Source organism: Malaya genurostris, chromosome 2 (genome assembly GCF_030247185.1).
Source record: "Malaya genurostris strain Urasoe2022 chromosome 2, Malgen_1.1, whole genome shotgun sequence".
Lineage (NCBI taxonomy): Eukaryota > Metazoa > Arthropoda > Insecta > Diptera > Culicidae > Malaya > Malaya genurostris.
In genome coordinates, this window is record NC_080571.1 from 98,473,530 (window position 1) to 98,496,767 (window position 23,238).

Below are 23,238 nucleotides of genomic sequence, written 5' to 3' on the forward strand. Positions count from 1 at the left end.
AAAAAGTCGATTTAAAAAAAAAATTTTTTTTCGAGATGACACTAAATCTCGACGATTCATGCAATTCTAAGCCTTTTGGTATCAAAATTTTTTTTTCGATTTCGAAAATTTCATGTACTCCCCCCTATGGTGATTTTTCAAGATATATGAAAATTCCACTAAGTGGACTAAGAAGGCTTTTTTAGATTAGCATCACTGATTACAAATAGGCAACGCAAATGTCAAGCACTAGTTTGGAAAAATGATGCTGACTGTGTGACATAAACACTGAAGCATGCTTTTGTGAACTATTCGAATCAATCTGCATCAATTGTTGTCAAAATTAGTGTCCAAAATTATTTAATAAAAGTATGAAACATATTCTCATGAGACTGTTATGAAAGAAGAGAAAGGCATTATCACACAACTAGGTGGATTAAGAAGGGGTTTTGAATATAAGTTTAATTTTTGAAAATTGCAATGTGGAGCAAAGCGAATTAAGCAGAAATATGAAATAATCATAGTGATTTTTGTGACTGAATCAGGTTTTGGAGGTAACGTCCTTACAAATGAGATGGAATAGTGAACCGTTACCCTATTTGTTGAAAACTTAAACCAAAAGTCTCAAGTCGGAAAGATTTTAATAAGAATATTGAAAATTACCAGGATCGTTTACGTTTCAGTGTTCTTGATGATTGACTTAATTTCATCAACATTCGACTCTGTAATGTCATCTCATAACAATACTTAAGCGATAGTTCTAAACGATGAAAAAAATAATCATTTTTGCGATTTTTTTCCAGAATTATCTATAAATTCAAAATGTTTTGCAAGCTAACAAGCATCATTCGAACAACATTTTATATTTTTTTCGTGGAAAAATATTGAGAAATAAGTCGGGGACGAGATATTTTTGAGGAGGCTTCTTAAAAATCATGATTTGCGGTGTCCACTGTATCTCAGTGCAAACTAATCAGAAGTGAACAAATGAACGCAGCATAATTAGAGAAGAAGTTTTTCTAGACCCCAACGTTTCTGTATGATTTTTTTTTTTAATTTTAAATTTTTGGTGGTTGTTTAAAGTGAAAACTACGATTTTCACAAAAAATTCGTTATTTTGTAGTTGTTTAACCCTTTTCAAAGTAACAAACAACGAAAAGGAAAACGTAGGGGTCTGGTTTTTTATATGTACAAAATGTGTGCAAAATTTGAAAAAAATTGGCGCAGTAGTTTTTGAATGACGATGGACACGGACTTTCGAAACCTGCTTTCGAGAAAAAAGCATTTAAAGTTTATTTTTGTATCGATTATAGAGGTTTTAACCTTAAAATCATTCTTCTCTTCGGGCCAGAAAAATTTTCTGACCCTATGTGCGGGGTTGGGAATCGAATCCAGGCGGGCAGCATGAAAGGCATCGACTTACCCATCACGCTATACCCGTTCCCCATCGCGTTGAAAGTTTTTTATTTTTCTTTTATAATTTATTGTAATGAAACATTTCAAGAATGTTTTGTCAAGTTTTGAAGTCAATCGAAGTAGAAATCTTGGGCCTGTGCGACAAGCTCTTGCTTCTTCGCAGAATGAGATAGCCATAGATAAAGGTCCATAACTTCCAGAGTTTCGTTCCAATAGGCTTGAAAATTTCACAGAATATTCTTGAAATGTTTTACTATAAGACAATATAAAGAAAATAATAAATGATTTTTCAAAAGTGGTAAACCCTACCCGCTCCGTAAGATGACATATGATCATATTTCAGTGAGACATTATTTTTTAATAGGACTTACAATGTTCAAATTAAAATTACGGACACTTTCAAATGGCTAGGCAAGCTTTTGAGTTTTTTAGTCTTTGGTTAGAAGAATTTGATTTCCTTCCTCGAGAGCAGGAATTGTTTTCAGAGGTTTCCATGAAACCTTTGAAAGTTCCCAGAAAGGTTTAGGTTCCTTAACTGTGAATTTAATAACGTGATTACAAGATCATTCGTATTTTCGTCGACGAACATTTTTCAAGCAAATGAGCAGCTGAAAATTCTCATCGATGAAAGGAGAATTGAATTTAGTTTGAGCTTTGGGTACGAATATGTTCCTAGGTTAAATTTATGCATGTGCAGAATTTTCCAAAATAATTTCATGAATGCGAAATCTTTATTCAAACCAATTAACTCTCTGATGGTTGAATAATAAACTAAATTGATTTATTATTGCTTCATTTGAAATTCTGTTAGAACCAGCTCAATTGTAGAAGAGTTTCTCACACAAGCGAAACGCGTAGGATCATTTGGAAATAAAACTGAATAGTACCCAGCAGAGAGTTGATTATGAAATAAGAAGGAAATTTGGCAACTTTGACGCGGTTATTTCATTCGGAATGCTTGTATCACGAGAATATTAGATCGATCTTGTGAGTGTTTGCTAGTCGCCCTCCATGAAACTTATTTGTTCGCAAGCGCAACGGATTTGTTAATATACTGCTGCGAAAAAACTGATTTCTTGAAATGGTTCCAATTTCGATTTTCAAGGTTTTGTATTAAAAGAAAGCAGGCCCGTGCGCAGGGGGGGGTTTTGGGGGTTTTAACCCCCCCATGAAGAATTTTTTTGAAATTAAGTTTCATGAACAATGGAGTACTTATTATATTAAAGTGCAAATAACTTGACAATTCATATTTTTTTATCATTTTTTTATCAATTTATAAACTGACATAATTTGAAACCCCTCCCCCCCGCGCACGATCCTGTCAGAATTCGTTTTACATTTTTGGACACCCCCCTCTCCCCTTGAAACCCCCCCCCCTGGATGATTCCTGCGCACGGGCCTGAAAGAAAGTAAATTTTTATGTTTGATTTGACGCTAGACTTAGATGGAAGCTTCTCCACCCGTTCCAGTAAATCTATCAAATTGATTAATTATATATTATTATTAATACCGTTTATTTTACATCGGTTTTAACCTTTCGTTCGTTCGCTGGGAATAGTGAAACCGTAGGTTGTAGTGCTTTTTAATTTGTCACTTGGTTTTGGAAATTGTGCAACTAATGTGAACCTTAAGAAAGGTAAAAATGTTATGCGTACTCTATTTTAAAGAACGAGCAAAGCAGAACATTGAAATGATTTTTCAAAATTATTGATAAATTCCAACTCCATTGTAACATTGTTTGTAAATTGCATCCAAATTAAAATGCTTCGGAAAGAGAGGATCTCGAATTCATTTAAATATTCATTTGATACAGTTTCCTGTATGTAAATCATTTCACTGTCAGTATATTGCATAAGTCAACATCGTTGAAAGAATCGAATGACATTTTAGGAGTGTTAGTTTGTATTAGGTGCCAGGCGTGACAGCAGAATGATTTTGTTGAATTGAAATTTATTTATTCGTCAAACAAATGTAGAGTTATTTGATAAGCAGAATTATCATGTCATTTTTTTTAAATATTTGACGAGTTCTAAGATGGCGGCTTCAGTTGTGAAATCAATGATTTAGATTGTATTCGTATAGAGATAAAGTCGTAAAGTAGAGCATCGTTGCTTTTCTTCGAGTTTTTTAAGTTTATGAACATACAACGCGCTTTATATGATGTATTATGTACATTTATTAAAATTGTTTTTTGACTGATTCGATGCGTTTTTAATGTACGGAGGTGAATGGGCTCCACACTATGCTGCAGTATTTAAAAATTTCCCTGACATAAGTTGTATATATCAATTTTATTATGTAAGAGAAATTATAACTGAAACGTTTTATGAAGCCTTACGTACTCAGTATTGGTGATTGCCGAAAATTTGACACAAGCTACTTGATATTTATTAATATTGCATACAACATTCTCAATCCGGTAGAAGATGCTACAAGAACTCGAGTCTCTCAATGCATGAACCGCGAGAGAATTTTTCTACATTTCTTCGCTCCACTTCATACTCTGAGTGTTTCATGACCCTTAAAAAAATTACAGTCTGATAATGATTAGTGCTGTGTGGAAGACAATTATCGCAGAAAATCGAATCGATTATTCGACTTGATGATTCTCATACTTGGCTGCAATATTCCAAAACCCTTGTGTGGAGCAGATATTTTCATAGACAGAACTTATACAAAGGTTATATGCACATGGCTAAAAAAGGCGGCAATAGTAAAATGAGTCTATATCAATTATCCACTGCCCATACAGAATCGGATCGCGAAACGAGAATAAGCGACAGTTTGTTGCTTCAGAGAGAATCCCCACAGCAGCGAGCTAACCTTTGATTCTCAGACAGGTTATCGAGAGAAATTCGCTCTCGCACTGGTGTCTATTCTATGTTAAATTAACCATGCCGGTTTTTTGTTGCTGCGATGATATCCGTCTCTCTTTGATGGCACTGATTGAATCATGTGAAGAGTTGCTAGAGAGCGTTCTTTGATACGACAAATGCCATCCATCAAAGTACTATTTGCTTCAATGACAATTTGAGATTTGAGTATAAAATGGCTAGGTTTCTCAAAATTTAACATTTTTCTACTGGTTGATTTCTTAAATTTTTGTAAAACGAGGGAGTTATGATTTTTCTACTAAACGATATTGAAATACATTGGTTAACGGTTAATTGAGGCAAGCTTTCGTTGCACCAAATAATAAATATCTTTATTCCATGTTGGAAAACTTCGGCATCTTCAGCATTTCTTATTCAAGTAAAGAGCTTTATGTTGTCTTTATATACAAGTACTTTTAGATGCTTGAGAAAATGTCGTTCATGTACAAGATAAAAAGAAGAGTTTGAAAATGTGAAACTTTGGGAACATCTGAAGTGACATTTATTGATTTGGAGTATGTGTTTTGATAGAGTACAAATTGTTTGTGTTTTGTATCCTAGGTGCTGCGAATTTAAAAAAAGGCTGTCGAAGCGAACAAGCTTGTAGATTTTTGTTCGTAATAAGGCATTACCAATAATTGCATTTAAGAGTGGTTTCATTTATTAGACAGACGTCTTTTGAATGCGTCACGATTCAAGCAAAGTGTGTATATGTGATAATTTTTCTGTGTCATGACCGCATTCTCGCAGCATCAAAATCTTTGTGTTAGGTTCGCAATGCCATTACACCGTGTCTAATGTTACCGGTAAACGTGTACGAAGAACAGCGGTCAAATTTGTAAAAGAAAATGCTTTCAGAAGTGTCTGCTTCACTTCTTCCGATCCCACGAAGATGACACTATTTTGGTTGGAATTGGCTTCGTACCATCACGCAAAACTGGTGTTGAATAGGTAAAAAGCCAACGATGTTTTTTTAGTGCCAAATGAGCGAAATCCGCCAAATGCGCCAGAACTTTTCCAAAACTTTGGCCGATTATGAAGGGTAAGAACCGAAAAACAGAAACGATCTTCTAAATAGTTAAAGATTTCACGAGAAAGTGAATTAAAGTGTGTAAACAAGACTCCACAAGTGTGGCAGATATTTAGATGGGTAGCGTTAAGTCCGAGGTGCGGGTATTTACCCTACACTGAGAGAAAAGCAAATAAGAGTTTCATGACACCAAGGCTTATGAACAAAACCGAAATAAATTTCACAATGAAGTAGAGATTTTTATAGCAGTCTTATGATATCGATGCATGGTATAATTTTTCACTTTATGCATTTCATCAATAGTCCGTAATGAAAAATGTCATAATATGTCTTATGATGTATAGTTTTCCAGTCCATGAATAATTTTATTTAAATTGTATCAATATTTGATTCATCAAAGTGGTAGTTAGTTAAGTATAAAACTATGATAAAAAAATTGCTTTGAACATTATAGTGAAATTATAATTGTTTTTCAACTTAAAGAAAGGGCAAATGAAATACAATCTACGTAAAAATCATCTTAGATATAATTAGATGCAATGGATAGTGTTAGATATAAAATCTTGAAACAACTATCCATATTTCAGGTAGGTTTTGTGTCATTTGTAATATCAAAATAGGATACAATTTTGATTATCACATCTGATCGTGTAGTCATAAGAACCACGAGTCGTAAGATCGCAAATACATGTGATATCCAATTTATGATAAAATTTTCAGTTCCATGACATAAAAACAAATAATTCAAAATTAAAGTTTTCTGAAATGTACGGTTACTGGCGAGTGCTCATCTTTCTCGTACTTCAATTGTTTACTAAAGAGCTATACGAATTACTTATTTGTTGAAAAACACGAGTCGAAAGCGGAAATAATCAGTCAGTCCGATATTTTATTGGTGCAGTACAGCTGCATTAAATTAGAGGAAACTATTTGTGTTCCCGTCAATCCGGTTATGTCTCAGACATTACCTATCCGCTTTTTAGGTGATAATTTTTGTCCGAGTACACTCTTTATTCTCGTGCAGAACAAACTTTTGTTTTCCCCATATTGTTTTTAGAAATACTTTGATGATTTTTGCTGGCATGCGGAAATGTTTAAGTTAGTAAAGTTTAAAGCAAAATAAAACCACCGACACCCATGACACTGCCACGCGTTCCATTGAAATAGATGACGGGACTAGGTAATCTGATAACGAGCGAAAGTTGGATACAGAATACTCCTGTCACGTATTGGCTAGGATTAAATATCAATTTTCGCACAATTTATGATCTCATACGCGCTACCCTGTGAGAGTAGTGATAATCCACATTAACTATGTGTCACCCGTCCTGAATGTCGCTTGGTGACACAAGCAAAAGAGAAAGTTTTCTTCCTAGTCGGCTTCCAGTTTTCTTCTCGGAAATTTTGTTCACCTCTTGTGGCCGGCCAAGTAGAGCCAACCGAACCAAAATCAAGAAACCGGTTGCCGGTTTGCGATTGCCATTTTCCGCGTTCATTTGCTTGCCAGTATCCACTGACCACGACGACGACGACGACGACGACCTGCCCTCGGTTACCTACGGTTGTTCAGTTTGAAAAATGGGCGGCCGAAGACCTTGAAAGGCTTACAACACGACCGCCAGCGAAATGGATCGTCGGTTGGAAGAAAAACACCACCGGTTAGTTGTACCACACACACACGCGTCTGCCAATGTCCAAGCAAGAGAAATGAAAAACAACACGGAATCGATTCGCGAGGCAGGTTGTCGACGTCGGTCGTCGGCCAGAGGATCCAGTTGATATACACCGCACCTTTCCCGGCCGGTTGAGCGGGTGCTTAACCGCTTAGCATACCGAACTGGTCATGTCTAGTGAGGTGCGTCTGGTGAGCACTTTCTAGATGCGGTGTTTACGGAGCCGATCACGTGAAACAGCGGTCTGAGATAGGGTTTTGCTGCTTATCTCACTTTGGTGTTGGGGATTTTTTTTTCAGACATGCTTCTATGATTCGCCCTACCCGTTCGATTTCATTGATTGCAGAAGTGAATGCTATCTCCGTTAAGCGATTTGGTTGGGCTCGTAGCCTCTCCCCTTGGTAATGAATGAATCCGTAAATTGACTAGTAATAACAACTGGAATTTCAAAATTGTTTGAAATTTTAAAATGAAAAGCTAACATAAATAGTCATGAACTGAGTCAACACAATCCCATTAGCGTCTAGCAAAGTGCTTCACAACACACTGCACCGTGATTGAGCACAGGCTTAACCGATACGAAAAAATGGTGCAAACCCTAAAACCTCCCCCGAACAAACGCACAAATGCAGTCTGCCTCGGCAAACCCGACGTCAGAAAATGTTTAGTTTCGATCAATTGAATCATCCGCCTCGGGACACGGGCTACGAAGTGGAGCAGACGGTCTCCCCGTCTTCAAATCTCTCACTCCATTGGCATACGATCATTACCCAAATGCCGGACATACCAAACGCTGTGGCTCGTTGCGAAACACTTCTTATGCAGCAACATCATCATCATCATCATCAGCGTCATGGAACTCCCCGGAGGTGGCTCTATCCCTCCAGCATCGCTGCCATCCGACATCAAGTCGCAACCAGCGATCACTGAAGCAAGGCGGCTATTGATGCAGCCAGCCAGTGTTCGGTTGTTAGATGAAACAGAAGTTTTTTTTTTCAAAGCTTTTGTTCGGTCGTATGGGTGCTCAGTTGCCTGGTTTTGCATTGTCCATTTGGAGTGCGGAGATGATGCACCACCAAAAGATGCAACAGCATCGGTTTCGCTGCACTGAGTAGCAGTAACCGTAAGAAGATGCGCTTGGCACCGCGCGTCTCTAGATACATGTAGAGGTAAGCGAGAAAATTACATTTTTCCTCGTTTCCATCTTCGACTGTGATTGTGCTGTCGCTAGTTTGGAGTGGAGGAATGAAAAACCAAGCACCAAACTGAAACCGTCTCGTAGAGTAGCTTTGTGATTGCTGAAAAGCGAACACTAAAGTATTGCAACACCGTTAATTTACTATGAAACGTCACGTATTTATCGGCTAAAAACTGATCTTTCTGAATTATCGAAATCATGGCTTCATCATGACCCAATAGTTTTCGATTGGGTATAGATCAGGGCAGTTCGGTGGATTCATGCTCTAGAGGACAACATGCATCAAATTAATGTCAGTTGATTCCAGATCTACTTATTTCGTTGGTTTAGGCGTAACGTCGCCTCGAACTTATCTTGATTAACACCCAACAGGAAAACAAACTGGAAATGAACTGACAAAACGTATAGCAGAAATGAAAACTACACCGTTAAAGATTGGAGACCTGCCTCTGCGGTATTTTTTTGTGAGTTTACCTTTCTGTTATACGTTCTGTCAGTTTTTTTCTCAATCCGTTCTCCCGTTGAGAGCAGATCATTCCAGATTGCTTATATGATAGTGATATGAAGCGAAATTCGGCCAAATTAAGGGAAAATGAAAAGTTCTGCATCAATATGTTTTAGCAAGCATTCAGCCCTGTACATTTTATCATTGATGATCTACAGTTATAACAAAAAATATTTGATTTCCCAATTTCTACATTTTCTTTTGATGTGGAACACATCTTTATTTTCTATATAGGGGTGCAAATCAGAAACTCAAGGAAAAATACACGTAGAAATGTGGTCAGGTTTTAAACACTTACAACTCAGTATATTTTGTATCAATTATTAATATTATTTCATTATTTGATTGGAGATATTTCTAAGATTCGATTTGAATGTGTTTATTTTCAATTATAAATGATTGAAATTTATATTAGTAGCGAGCAGTGTCTTATTTTGTCTGCTAAACATCTACGGCATATCGGATTTCCCTGCCATAGACGACGGTTTTGAAGGAGTAAGCGATATATCAAAGAGAAAGCATCGCTCTGATTGGTCAATCGACGCAAAACCGAGGCTGTTGGGTGCACGCGAATCTATAAATAGAAACAAAATTATAGCTAACGTTTCAGTTCTACGCGTAGCATGCTAGAGGTAGGTTGTTGCTGGACAGCAAGACAAAAAGTGCCATAAAACGATTTGAAGCTTTAATTGGTATGCTCTTGTGTCATGCAAATTTTGAGTGCTTAAGATTAATTTACAATTTATATAAGATGATCTCGATTGATAATGAGAAAAAGTTTATCGCTTCAACCGAAATCGCAGAATGGTAGAGAAACTTAGCGCTATAAAAATAACTGCTTGCATACAAATATTGAACACAAGCTTGACGAACAGAAGCTTAAATATCAATATCCGTATCGCAGGTATGTACAAAGATATAATTGCATACATTTGGGATATTGGCGTAATTTCGTCGGCTATAAAACAAACAATGTTCGGTGTTTGTTTCTAATCAAGATCAATCTAAGCAGACTTCCGTGCAATTGCGGATTCAAAAGTGTGACGATTGATTGAGCTGTTTGATTGTAGATCATTAGAAATTTTAGTTGCCTTGTTCCACATCAATGGCTCGAACAACCCCATGGGGCTGATCCTTGTAGTTTTTTTTTTGAAACGACTTTACATTCCAAATCTTTTCTTACCATTGTACCATAGTGCTGGTACCTTTTTGGCAACACTGTCTTTGACAGATCACGCATGAATCGTGTCTTGTGTCATTATCAAACGTGTTCAGTTTGGTCTATAATTTAATCATGAATGGGCACTGGCTAAGTTGGAGGAAGAGACACTTTTTTATCGAAAAATTGTGTTCAGTGACGAAGCTCATTGCTGGTTGAATTGATACGTCAACGAGCAGCGAATTCTCTTTTATGGTCTCGATGGTCTCAAAACGCGTTCCCCGCAATGGTCTGGGGAAAAGGAAAAAGTCACACGGGGCCATATCTGGAGAGTACGGTGCTTGGTTGATGATATTGGTTGAGTTTTTGGCGACACAACCAACATCAACACGATGCTGTTTTTGAATGAAATTCAGCTTTTTAGGCACCAGCCAAGAAGCGACGCGTTTCAAACCCAAAACATCAGTCAAATTTTTCAACTTCTTTGTATAGACGCCAAACAAAAACTAATCGTACGCTATGCGTCAAAATTTGACAGAATGTGTATAAAAGTGTTGCCAACGTTGAGACAATAAAAGTTTACCGATTGGACAAGCGCGGGAATTTTAAAATAAAAATTCCGGTTCTTTTTTGATCATAAGGTACGTAAAATATCGGCCGGTATGTTGGAGAGACTATGTCAAAATTGGATCTTGTGTAGGGGCTATCCAAAGCGGAGCCACGGCCAACGTTTGCATGAAATCATCTTCAAACATTAAATTAAATTGTTCGTTGTATCGATTCCAATCAAGATTTCATTAACTGTCGCCTATAACTCTTTAAAAATCACCATTTAAAACTTTTAACTTGCCATTTGTGGGAGGTTAGCTTTGACATATGGTTAATCTAGTAGAGTTTTCTAGTACGGGTACGGTTTGGAAATTTTTCAATCTTATGTAGGGAATACCGGGGCGAAAATGGTCACTTTCGGTCTTGTGCAAAAAACAGGGCCGAAAATAATACTTTCGGACAATTTTTTGGCTTAACTAAGTGGACGGCGTGAATATAAGCCATACTGTGACATTTGATGTTTGAATTATTGCGAGTGACCATTTTCGGCCGGTCTCCCATACATATAATCCAGATTTTGCATTGAGCTTCTGGCCAAAAATCCGACCTTTTTGGAAACATTGCGTGTTGAGATTTCGGGTGAAATAACCCTTATAAGGGATCAGGGTTGTTTCGCCGAAAACCGAAAGGGTTATTTCGCCGAATGACTTCGTCTTAAAATCGTAATTGGAATTGATTTAAAATAAAGACAAATGAAAGATGATAGCGTTAACGCCCGTATTGTTGACCTACAATTGTACTTCTTGAATAAAGATTGATTCTTGTACTCTTGAGTTCATGAACCTCAGAACGGAGTTCCCAAGAAAACTTGTTGACTATTAGCTACTAAGCTTCAAAGCAATTGCATTATTAAGTGAAAATGAAAAAAAATATCTAATGCGGCACAACCACATCGTTTTGGTTCATATGCTGTCCTAACTAAAGCAAAGAAACCTAGCTAGAGGCCGCCGCTTCCGACGGCTTTCGGCGAAAATGACCCTTTCGGCGAAATTACCCTTTCGGCGAAATGACTTATTCGGCGAAATGACTTATTCGGCGAAATGACTTATTCGGCGAAATAACTTGGTCCATCCGGTTTCCCTTCTGCTTCGCGATTGTAATTCAGAGTCAATCGGTCTACAATTCTTTTAAATACTTCTGTTATGTTTTTGCAAAGCTAGTTTATTCAACCTCATATTCTGAGTAAATGCCCACACGCTGGACTTAATCTTATACAACACTTGCACCCATCAAATCATGTGCAACACACCCCATCTTTCTTATAAACTAATGTTAAAATCCGTCCATTTTTAACGGAGATATTCAAATTTTTTGTGTAAGCGACTTTTTCCCCTATTCCAGCAGTAGAAGTTTTGAGCGCTGTCCGGCAAAGAAATGCTTGGGAGCAACATAAAACATGATTTTTTATATTGTTACATACACTTGTTTCTAAAAGTACCAAAAAGACTGTGTACAGCATGATATTTTGCCTCTGACCGATTTTAGCACGGTTCGTTTTTGGCAACATAATATTTCGAATATGCCATATGTAAACCAGATTATGGCAGAATTTTCGAGTTGAAAGCAATTCCATAATTATATTGATTTAAACTACTTAACATCCATATACCTTTCGAATCAGTTCGTCGAGATCAAATGCAAATGCGTGTGTGACAAATAATTTCACTCAATTTTTTTCGGAGATGACACAACCGTTTTCTACAAACTCAGATTCATATGAAAAGTCGTATACTCCCAAACAAGGTTCCTGAATTATGTTTGGTTCCGACCTCTGGTTCCAGAACTACAGGATGATATGTGAAACGAAATTAAAACTGTGTAACTCATTTTTCTCGTAGATGGCTGAACCGATCTAAGATGCAAATGAAATCTAAAAATCATCAAAGATTCAAATGAAAAATTTTAGGATTTAGAAAGTTTTACTCAAAAATATTGCAATTTATTCGTCATATGGCCATACGAATCGGTTTGGGTTATGCTGGTTCCTGAATACCTGCTCTGGAAGTACCTAAAATTACCCTAAACTCTAAAGTGGAAATTACTTCGATATATCATGGAATGTTTAATCGATAGTTAATTTTTTAGATTCAAATTCGATCCGATTTGCAGTTTCGACATTACAGAGTAATGAGTGATTCAAATATCAAATTGCCACTTAAAACGACGGACATTAGAATAATGTCATGAAAACTGAAACACCGAAGAATATTCATGCAAAAAACACATGCGGATTGATAAAAAAAGGTATCATCTCACTGCTAGGTGGATTAAGCACGTTTTTCTTATAAGATACTAGTTACTAGTTTTTGTTGCGGAATTTTTTATGAAGATTAAAAGGGGCTGGGGTCCACTAGGAGATTGATGGTACCTATTAGCTCTCTCCGGACAGTACCAGCCTAGATGCCGTGTGGAATCCGGCGGAAAAAAATGAACCAAGAATAGATCCACTGGGTTCCTGCTTCCATGTCGTAAAAGGCGACAATTGCAGGAGTTTCTTTTTCCTTTCAGTTATCAGATATTTTCAATGTTTTACTTCTGATTACTCTATTTTACTAAATTATCTCTTCATTCAACCTATCAATTTCCGTCTAGCTTCGAAGAAAAGTTTTATTTGGAATGTTTTCTTCTTCCATGTTATTGATTGTCTTTCAGGATTATAAATTGAATGATAAAAATAAACTTTTGCCAACTCCGTTGATATTACAAAGTTAATAACATAGATAAACATATATCGGTATATTGAATACATAATAAAAACACATGATATAAATATTTTTCTCGGTAGCCGGCTGCCCAGATCAACCAATATAACCAATTAATAATTTTAATATATAATTGAAATAATGAAGTGGAAATAATAAAGAATCTAGACGCGCGTGAAATCTGTTGACCTTTATTTGGTGATTTAAAATGATTTTATAACAACTGTTTAGAAAACGAGCTGTGAATCAAGACTTGCCGGGACTTCAATATAGGATGTTGTTGAAACGTTAACTCGGGAGGTCAGTGAGTTTAGTGGTGCATCCAAGCATCTTGAAACCAGAACATACTGAGTCGCGCGCAAATAATGCCAATACTGAAATTTTTACTAACAAATATCCTTCTCCCGTGACACTTGTGGAGTGCGCAGTAATATATACGGCCTCTAGTAGCAACAAGTGTTGGACTAACATCCCTCTCCATTCCTTAGACGATCTACGTTCGGACCTGGCCGGCGCCGGTACTGATCAATGAATTCTAGGATTACCAGAAGATGTACATTGAAGGATGATTTACCAGTCCCAGGTCGGATCATCTAGAAATTCCCTGTACAATTTCAGCTAATCCCGACCAGTAACGAAGTAGCAACCAGGGGTGGTCGCTCAAGCTCAAGCTCAAGCTCAATTTTTTATGAAGATTAAAGTTCATCTTGACAAGGTAGACCAAAAAAAAAATTGATAGATATAGATTAATAATATCTTGGATAATTATTAAAAAGTGAATTATGTCGTTATTATAGAGGAATGAGCAGTAGAGCGGGGACACAAAGCACCAAAGAGAGGTGTGCTTGATATCTCTTCAGGATTATGATGCGAGTTACCGACAAAAAATGGAATATCGTTTTGAAACACCCTCGAACTTTACTATGCGTTTCCGTAAGTTTTCTTGCAGATGTGTTATTTTTATGTCACAAGTCTTTTGTTTCAGTGCGTCGTTATAATCGTTCGATATTTTCAATCGCACGTGTGTTATCTCAATTCAAATCGGCAAAAAAAGTTTCGTAGTTTTATAGTGTTTTTGAACTATTTCTGTAAAAATAAAATTAATGATTTTTAAACCATCAATACTTAATGACTTTACAAATATTTATAAATATGTGTTAATGTAAACGGCATTACCGGGAGGTTTTATATTGTATTGTATTTTTAAAAAGTGGAAACAATCATTAAACCAACAACGGAAAGTTATACCCTGATCAAGAAGTTATCATACTTAGAAAGAAAACAGCTATTGTGGAACACGGTGTTTTCCATAAACATAAATTCAATCTCGATCTAGTTTTAAAAATAGTTTACTATAGTTTATTACACTGAAAACTGATTTTAAGCGAATTTAAAGCAAACTCATGGCATTACATACCTTTTGTGGAATTTGCCTTTTCTGTTTCAACAGGTTTCGCAGCCGATTCTTAGCGTACCGAATCATTGCATGGCTAGTACTATTATCCTATTGACATTAAGAATCCTTTCAGGTCGGGACTCGAACATACTGGCTTATAAGACATACAGGCACACGTTGGCTTGTAAGACCAGTGCCCTATGGATTGAATCACCAACCCGAGCATGTACATGAGCTCAATTCACGCGGATTCAGTATATGCTACGTTTTTATGCATTTTATTTGAAATGATGCGATTTTCGATTTAATTTACGCAATAATCGCTTGGTTCCATAAATAAGAAAATTTTTATTTATACATATACAAAATAATAATGCAAACATTGACATATTGTGAATGTTTAGATCATCCAACAACTATCTGGAGTTCAGGTTTTACTATAACAAAGTGCATTCACGAGCTTATTGTTCATGGTCTATACTCGTGATATCACATACAATTAAAAGACTTATAGTAGACGCTCCGGGTCACCCAAAATCTGCCTGAAGCTGAGGCCTTAAGATCCACCAGTATAATAGACTAAATTAATTAACTTATTGTCCTCGCACATGATACCTAAGATAATATCTACCAGAATGAAAAAGAACGAACTTAATCGTCATTCTCCATACTCGTGAGTCAATGAAGTTTTTGGATGACAAAGTATTCTTGAAACAGATCAGAATAGACAAGCAAGCAATATGTAACTCCATGGCTATGAGCAGCATTGAAAAACTATACATATTCTGAAGATTGCTCGTGCACATCTTTAGACCTGTTTTTACTGAAGTTCTTGAACGACTGAGATCATTCCTGGAGCAGTGTATCCACATACCTTTCCTCTAGCTAGCTGTCACATCTCACCCGTAACGACAAAATTCCCCCCTGACGGCCGGAAACAACAGATACAGTGCACAATTTTGTCTTGAGAACAATCACAGATATTGGTTAAGTAACAGATGCATATCGATACAAAGCACGTGCATTTACTTTGACTAAACTTTGAAACTTATAATGTGGTGTACATCCACTTCAAAGAAGGGTGCGCAGCAATTAAATCTGACAAAGAAAACTACTGTGTGGAGCATAAACACAAAGCACAACATACCAGTGTAAATGCTGTTATTGACGTGTGTCTCTCACCGCTACTGGCGATTTTATTCTAAGAACTCTGTCGCATCACAGAGAGATTCTATGCAATGGATTAAAGTGACGAATTTTTTTTCGATATCCAAGAAGTCTTCGTGAGTGACTTTTGTTCAGGTCAGGCTTCCATGTAAATCGCTGGTCACCTACGACAATAAGCTGGCTACATATCAATATTTCCAAAAAGCTGTTTACTACGTTAAGTCTTGGCAGAAATTGTTTACAAAAATATCTAAATCCAAGGACGACCACGTTATTCAATTCCAGAGGCCCATTGTTCAGGACAATATTGACTACATTAGTACTTGCGTACAAAATTGACTAATTACAGGGTTGAGAGATATCGTGATATCCAGAATCACGTTCAGATATTTTACATACACTGTCCTCTGATTTTTTGTAATCCAAGACACTTTGAAAAATGTTCGACGAAAGATGGTAATTCCGTATTTTTTATCACTCAAGCTCAATAATGTTGTTTTCGCTTGAGAAAACTGAAACTGACTCAGGGTAGATTCATCAAATAAACACTTTTCTCGAAACTTTGTTGGGTTCGCACTCATCAACAAAGCTTTTTTGCGCAAACCTGATATAAAGAAAAACTGACTCAACTTTCAGTTCAACAACGTTGAAATTAGGTTCAAACAAACGAGTTGACAGCAGTTAGGGTGGAAACTGTATTAGGTTTGGTATCAATCGAAAACGCATAAGTTATTTTATGCGACTCAAAGTAATGCAAAAAGTATTTGCTGGTGAAGTGCTTTTCGGCCTAACCATGAGTCATACACTGAAACAAGTTAGAAGGAGCTATGTCTGCTGAATTTGGCGGGTAGAGCAAAGTATTTCTTAAGTCAGATCATCAAAAAAAGAAATGCCTTTCGCTAAGTTAGTTACACAATAGGTTGACTTGGTATTAACATTAAGAAAGTATTCTTATTACATCTCTGTGGGATGAAGCATATTGATATTGGAAAAAAAAATCTTGATAGTAGTCTAAATGTTATCCAATAAGAATCGACACTACATTCCACTACATCAGTAACATATCCAAATTACAACTTTAGAGTTACCACGTCACTCTAATCGACGGTCGCGATAAGCAGCTTTATGTGCAGCAAACAACGAAGAAAATCGCGCGCAATCGAGGAGAAATCCGAGTACAATTTCATCCAGCACGGAAAGATACGCTTGATCACTTCCTTCGGCAAGATCGAATCGGTGCCATATGACCAGCCAGCAGATAATCTGTCCAAACCTGTAGATAGTTGAAGAAGAAGAATGTCCATCTTAGCGATGTTTGCTTTCATTTTTATGCACCCCATCATTTCCAGCGGCTCGGTGTTCTCCATCTCGCTGTGATCGCAAATCATAGGCCGTTTTTGTTTTTACTGGTGGTTGTCACTTGGCCCTCGAATCACGCACTGGCACTTTCTTTTTGAGCCGGTGGTTCGACTCGAACAGAAGCGATACGTTCACTGTTGAAACTTTCATTTCTATAGAAAGGAGTTACGCGACTTGCAGTAACAACACCCCCGAAAAAATGGCGTCGGCGTGATTCGAAACCAACTTCGCGGTCGCGATTTAAGATGCTCGTTTAAAGCGATGACGAAAAAACCGTCCACGAATTATAAAAATATGTCCAAACACCTGAAGCTGTTCTCACAGTAACTATTTGTGTATGCCGCGTGGGTATAAATTTCATTTATTCAAAACGTTTTACTTTAAGAAAAAAAAACAACACCATCGAAAACAATCCCCGGCTATATCGTCACAATAGTAAAACCGGAGTCAAAATTGCATTACACAAGTTTTCCCGCGACTCTTAATTCACTTCACTTTTAGCAAAAGCCATTAACATGAATGTTGTCTATCACCGCGCTGGGAGCAGTCTTTTTCGACCCATGCTAATACCATTCCCCTGCGATCGAACGGATGATCAAGCTTACAAGCAAGGAACACACGATTGCACCAGATCACGACAAAACCTAGATTCTCTAGCGCTTCACTGCAGCCCTTCTGACTGACGAACCACTTGCCACAACTCACCTTGTGTAAGAAAACAACAAACACCAACACAAACACACAGCAGTCTGAGACCCCGGAACGAATTAACGGAACAGCGTGGAGACGCGAAACAACAACCGGCACGATCGGCGTCCAAATCTCAACTGGCGAGGATGCCAGCGCGCAAAGTACGGCTGACAGGTGAGAAATCCTGCGTTGCGCTTGTGTTGCGGTTGCGGCATGGTGGAAATCACGGTGACGCGCGCCGTTCATCTGACTGGGCTTACGCTCACCGTTGTTAGTTGGTAAACAGAACAAGAGCGAGAGAATGAGCAAGCAAAACGCGCGGGTCCAAGTCCAAGATCTGGACACAACTCTTTTGCGCTGTGGAGCATTTTTCGTTATGTTGCAGGTCTCTAAGTTCGTTACAGCATAACTACGAGTCAAGCTTTCTGTGTTTGCATGAGCTTTCTAGTGATGATGGAGAAACAGCCAGCGCCTATGCAACTTGCATAGCTTCAGTGTATACAGATTAGAGATGGTCAGGTAAGCTAATTCTTGAACCCGAACTGGAACCGTACCCGTTTAAAATTGAAGAACCGAACCTGGTCCGAGCTCGCAATGAAACCTGCAATTAGCTCTATATGCATATCCTTAAATCCGAAACCGCCCCGTACCCGTTAAATCTCATTGGTTTCATAGATATCCAATTTATACAATATTTAAAACAACCTATGTTCTTTGCATTTCATGTTTAGTAATCTCGAAACGGCTAGGAGAAAATGTTCTTCTAAGCTCAATGCAGTTTCAATTTATAGTTTGTGTTAGTTCCTGATCACAGTCCTACCGGAAATAGTATACCCAAACTTCAAAACGGAACACACTCCATTTTTCCGGAGTCGTCTGACGTCGATTTTAACAAAGTTAGGTAAAAGCTCTTACGGTCCAATAAGCTGCTAATGCGAATTCGATTCCGATCCGACTTTCGGTTCTGACACAACAGGATAAAGTGTGTTCGAAATTTGAAAATGTCGTTCAGAGTGACGATGCAAAAAAGGGAAAAAATCTTCTTAACAGTTTACTCAAAACAGTTTACCAATTGTAAACTTTCTCGTATTTATTCAAGATTCAAAGCAAAACTTTTCGATTGAATTTAGTCGTTCTAGAACTAGTTGCGGATTGCCACCTGGGTAGTCTGGTAAAAATTTTAGTATATTGTGAAAACGAAATAGTTGCAAATCAGCGATTTTTTCGCTAGTAGTCCATAAGCGAAAATTAACTGGAAATATAGCCTTAGTTGCTGTACTACCAATCGGCGTTATTTCAAGTGAGGTAAAGCCAACCAGAAATAAGAAGAAAAAGAAGAAGAAGAAGAAGAAGAAGAAGAAGAAGAAGAAGAAAAAGAAGAAGAAATAAAGGTTTTCGGAAGGTTATGCTTCCTTCGACAAACGAATCTCTAATCTGTCTTGAGACTTTCGTAATGTTTGTGGTAAGGGATAATTAACAACTAGGTACAAATAAGTAAGTTATAAGCAGATATACCATTTATACTGATTTATATGTTTTATGCAGATGTTAACATGCGTGTACAGATTTTAGACAAAATATGGATCTTGAACAGATTTCATTAAAAGTATGAAAGAACATTTCATCTGAAATTTAGATTTGGTAGCAGTGATATGGCTCGGGTTGGCGGTTCAATGCATAGAAAGCTGGTCTTACAAGTCAGTTCTCGTATGCTCGAGTTCCGACCTGGAACGATTCTTATACCGTTTTCGTTTTTGAACGTACACGCGGGTGACTCTGACTCCGAGTAAAACGAACACGTGGTACGCATCTTAAACAACAACTCATGAAAAAAAGAAAAAATAAACCAACTTCCATGGATGCGTGGTGCGACCCGAGAAAATTTTCAGAGCGAAACTACGCGATTGGAGTCCGATTTAGAGCGACCCCAGGTTACTAAAACAAACACATCAAAAGTTGTTTGGGCGACTCTGGGTCCGCTCTCGGGCTGCTCTGATCAATAAACGAAAACGGTATTAGTGTCAGTAGGATCATAGCACTAGCGATGCAATACGCAAAGAAAGTCTTTTGAAACAAAATGGTCCAAATTCACAAAAGGGAGCCCAAGACTTTTTCCTGAAATCAGAAACAGAAACGAAAAAAAAGTTTGATGAATATTATAGGCACGCATCGGCAGGCCCTACGAAACAGAATTGAGCCAAACTCTTTTTTATTTTTTGTAAGCATAGACGTTACGAAGCGTTACATGCATTACTTTTTTGTGAGTTATAAGTGTTACGAAGCGTTGCATGCGTTACTTTTTTGTAAGTTAAAGGCATCACGGAGCGTTACAAACGTTACTGTTTTGTAAGTTATAGGCGTTAAGAAGCGTTACATGCGTTATTTTTTCGTAAGTTATACGCTACGAAGCGTTATTGTTTTTTAAGTTATAGGCGTTACGACGCGTTACAAGCATTACTTTTTCGACAGTGATAGGCATTACGAAGCGTTACATTGGTTATTTTTTAGTAAGTTATAGACATTACGAAGCGTTATATGTGTTACTTTTTTGTAAGTTTTAGGCAATACGGAGCATTACAAACGTTACTATTATGTAAGTTATAGGCGTTATGAAGCGTTTCTTTGTGTAAGTTATAGACTTTACGAAGCGTTGCGTGCGTGTTTTTTTGTAAATTATATATGTTACGAAGCGTTACATGCGATACTAATTTGTAATTTATAGACGTTACGAAGCATTAAATGCGTTACTTTTGTGTGAATCATAGGTGTTACGAAGCGTTACATGCGTTACTATTTTGAAGGTTATAGATGTTACGAAGCGCTACATGCGTTACTATTTTGTAAGTCATAGTCGTTACGAAGCGTTAAATGCGTTACTTCTGTGTGAGTCATAGGCGTTACGTAGCACTTTTGTGTAAATCATACGTGTTACAAAGCGTTACATGAGATACTTTTTTGTAAGTTATAGACGTTATGAAGCGTTACATGCGTTACTTTTTTGTAAGTTATAGACGTTATGAAGCGTTACATGCGTTAATTTTTCGTACGTTATAGGCTTTACGAAGTTTTACTTACGTTTTTTTTCTGTAAGTTATAGGCGTTACGAAGTGTTACTTGCGTTACTTTTCTGTAAGTTAGATGCGTGACGAAGTGTAACTTTTCTGTAAGTTACAAACTTTAGGAATGGTTACATTCGTTACTCTAAATAAGTTTTGGGCGTCTAAATCGCTATATACGTAACTTTTTTTTGTATGTTTTAGGTTTTACAAAACGTTACATGTGTTACATTCTTTACTCTTTTGTAGGTTTTTGTATTGCAATGCTATATATGTTACTTTTTGTAAGTTATAGATTTTAAAAAGCGTTACAAGAGTTTTGGCATCCCAATTTTAACATATTGAACCACTCCCGATACGAGATCCTGGGTACGGGCCTGATTGTAGAGCAACCAAATTTTGAGCACTTTCCACGTAACTTCGGGATGACTCTATGAAGGCACTTGCAAAAATATACTTAAAATTCAGTTATATCTACTAACTTTTAAGCTATATTTACACAACGGTTGAGGCGTATCAGCTAACTTTAAGATTGAATGTGTTTCAGTTTATTGAACGAACCTCGCGCTGTTGGCTGGTTTTGATCCTTGTATCATAGTAACAATGGAGAGAGTGAATAAAAAAAGATTTAAAAACTCTGTTTTAATCCCCCTAGTAATGATGCCTTTCTCATATTACTTATAACATAACCTTTTCAATTTGTGAACAGTTATGTCAAGTTAGTAAGAATTTTTCTTTTTTTTGCACCGTCGCACTAAACGATTAAACACACACATACAGACCCGGATTAAATTAAACAGCAACCTTTGAGACTATAGGAACTTTTATTTGAGCCTAAGTTTGTGGAAATCGACCAAATCATCTCTGAAAAAATTGAGTTAGTCTCGTTTTAGAGTTTTTGACCACTATTTCCGCTACTTCTGGAACCGGGAACATGGAGCCAGTATACCCGAAGTCGGTTCGTTTAGTAAGTAACTAATAAAGGGTGATTTTTTAAGAGCTTGAGAACTTTTTTAAACAATAAAACGCATAAAATTTGCAAAATCTCATCGGTTCTTTATTTTAAACGTTAGATTGGTACATGACATTTACTTTTTGAAGATAATTTCATTTAAATGTTGACCGCGGCTGCGTCTTAGGTGGTCCATTCGGAAAGTCCAATTTTGGGCAACTTTTTCGAGCATTTCGGCCGGAATAGCCCGAATTTCTTCGGAAATGTTGTCTTCCAAAGCTGGAATAATTACCGGCTTATTTCTGTAGACTTTAGACTTGACGTAGCCCCACAAAAAATAGTCTAAAGGCGTCCAATCGCATGATCTTGGTGGCCAACTTACCGGTCCATTTCTTGAGATGAATTGTTCTCCGAAGTTTTCCCTCAAAATGGCCATAGAATCGCGAGCTGTGTGGCATGTAGCGCCATCTTGTTGAAACCACATGTCTACCAAGTTCAGTTCTTCCATTTTTGGCAACAAAAAGTTTGTTAGCATCGAACGATAGCGATCGCCATTCACTGTAACGTTGCGTCCAACAGCATCTTTGAAAAAATACGGTCCAATGATTCCACCAGCGTACAAACCACACCAAACAGTGCATTTTTCGGGATGCATGGGCAGTTCTTGAACGGCTTCTGGTTGCTCTTCACTCCAAATGCAGCAATTTTGCTTATTTACGTAGCCATTCAACCAGAAATGAGCCTCATCGCTGAACAAAATTTGTCGATAAAAAAGCGGATTTTCCGAATGGACCACCAAAGACGCAGCCGCGGTCAACATTTAAATGAAATTATCTTCAAAAAGTAAATGTCATGTACCAATCTAACGTTTAAAATAAAGAACCGATGAGATTTTGCAAATTTTATGCGTTTTATTGTTTTAAAAAAGTTCTCAAGCTCTTAAAAAATCACCCTTTATATCCTACAAATTGAACGAGTTTTAAGCCAAATATAAAAAGACTCTATCCTCTTTTGCATCGTCGCTCTAAATGACGGTATGCATTTTAAACACACTTTACCCTATGAAAGCATGATGAAATTCAATAGTAACCTAAGGTACTATGTGATTTTTTATTTTATGAGTGACATTATTTGACACATTCTCACACACATACATACACACTTAGTCTTCCGGGTCAATTTTTACTAGTCAATTTTTCAAGTGATTGCATAAGCATTTTATATGAGAAAGGCAATAGGTGTACTTTTATAGAAAAATATCGTTATCATGATTTTGTGATAATACTAACAAGTAGGTACTAATTGAATAAAAGATTTACAAATTTACATATTTTTTACCTGAACAATATAGATTGAAATGTGACAACCCTGCACGCTATACGAAATTGAACAAAGCACGTTGCGAACGGAGCAAACCTGCACGTACCGACGCGTAGGGGAAAGTCTTATAAAGCGCCCCTGCTAGCCAAAATGC

At 37.2% G+C, this 23,238-nt stretch overlaps 1 protein-coding gene across 8 annotated transcripts in view; it reads right to left on the bottom strand.

The window, feature by feature from the left end:
- Window positions 1-23,238, bottom strand: part of LOC131427307 (putative epidermal cell surface receptor) — a 116,773-nt gene that overhangs the window by 79,698 nt on the left and 13,837 nt on the right. For 5 of the 8 annotated variants that reach the window (XR_009229254.1, XM_058590379.1, XM_058590378.1 and 2 more), the window contains exon 1: window positions 17,772-17,907. The exons of 1 other annotated variant lie outside the window; for it this stretch is intronic. The gene's annotated coding sequence lies outside the window, so the exon portion shown is untranslated. Of the gene's footprint in view, window positions 1-16,795; window positions 16,923-16,980; window positions 17,716-17,771; window positions 17,908-23,238 lie in introns of those variants that run through there. 2 more of the 8 variants (XM_058590374.1, XM_058590376.1) reach the window with 2 other exon arrangements.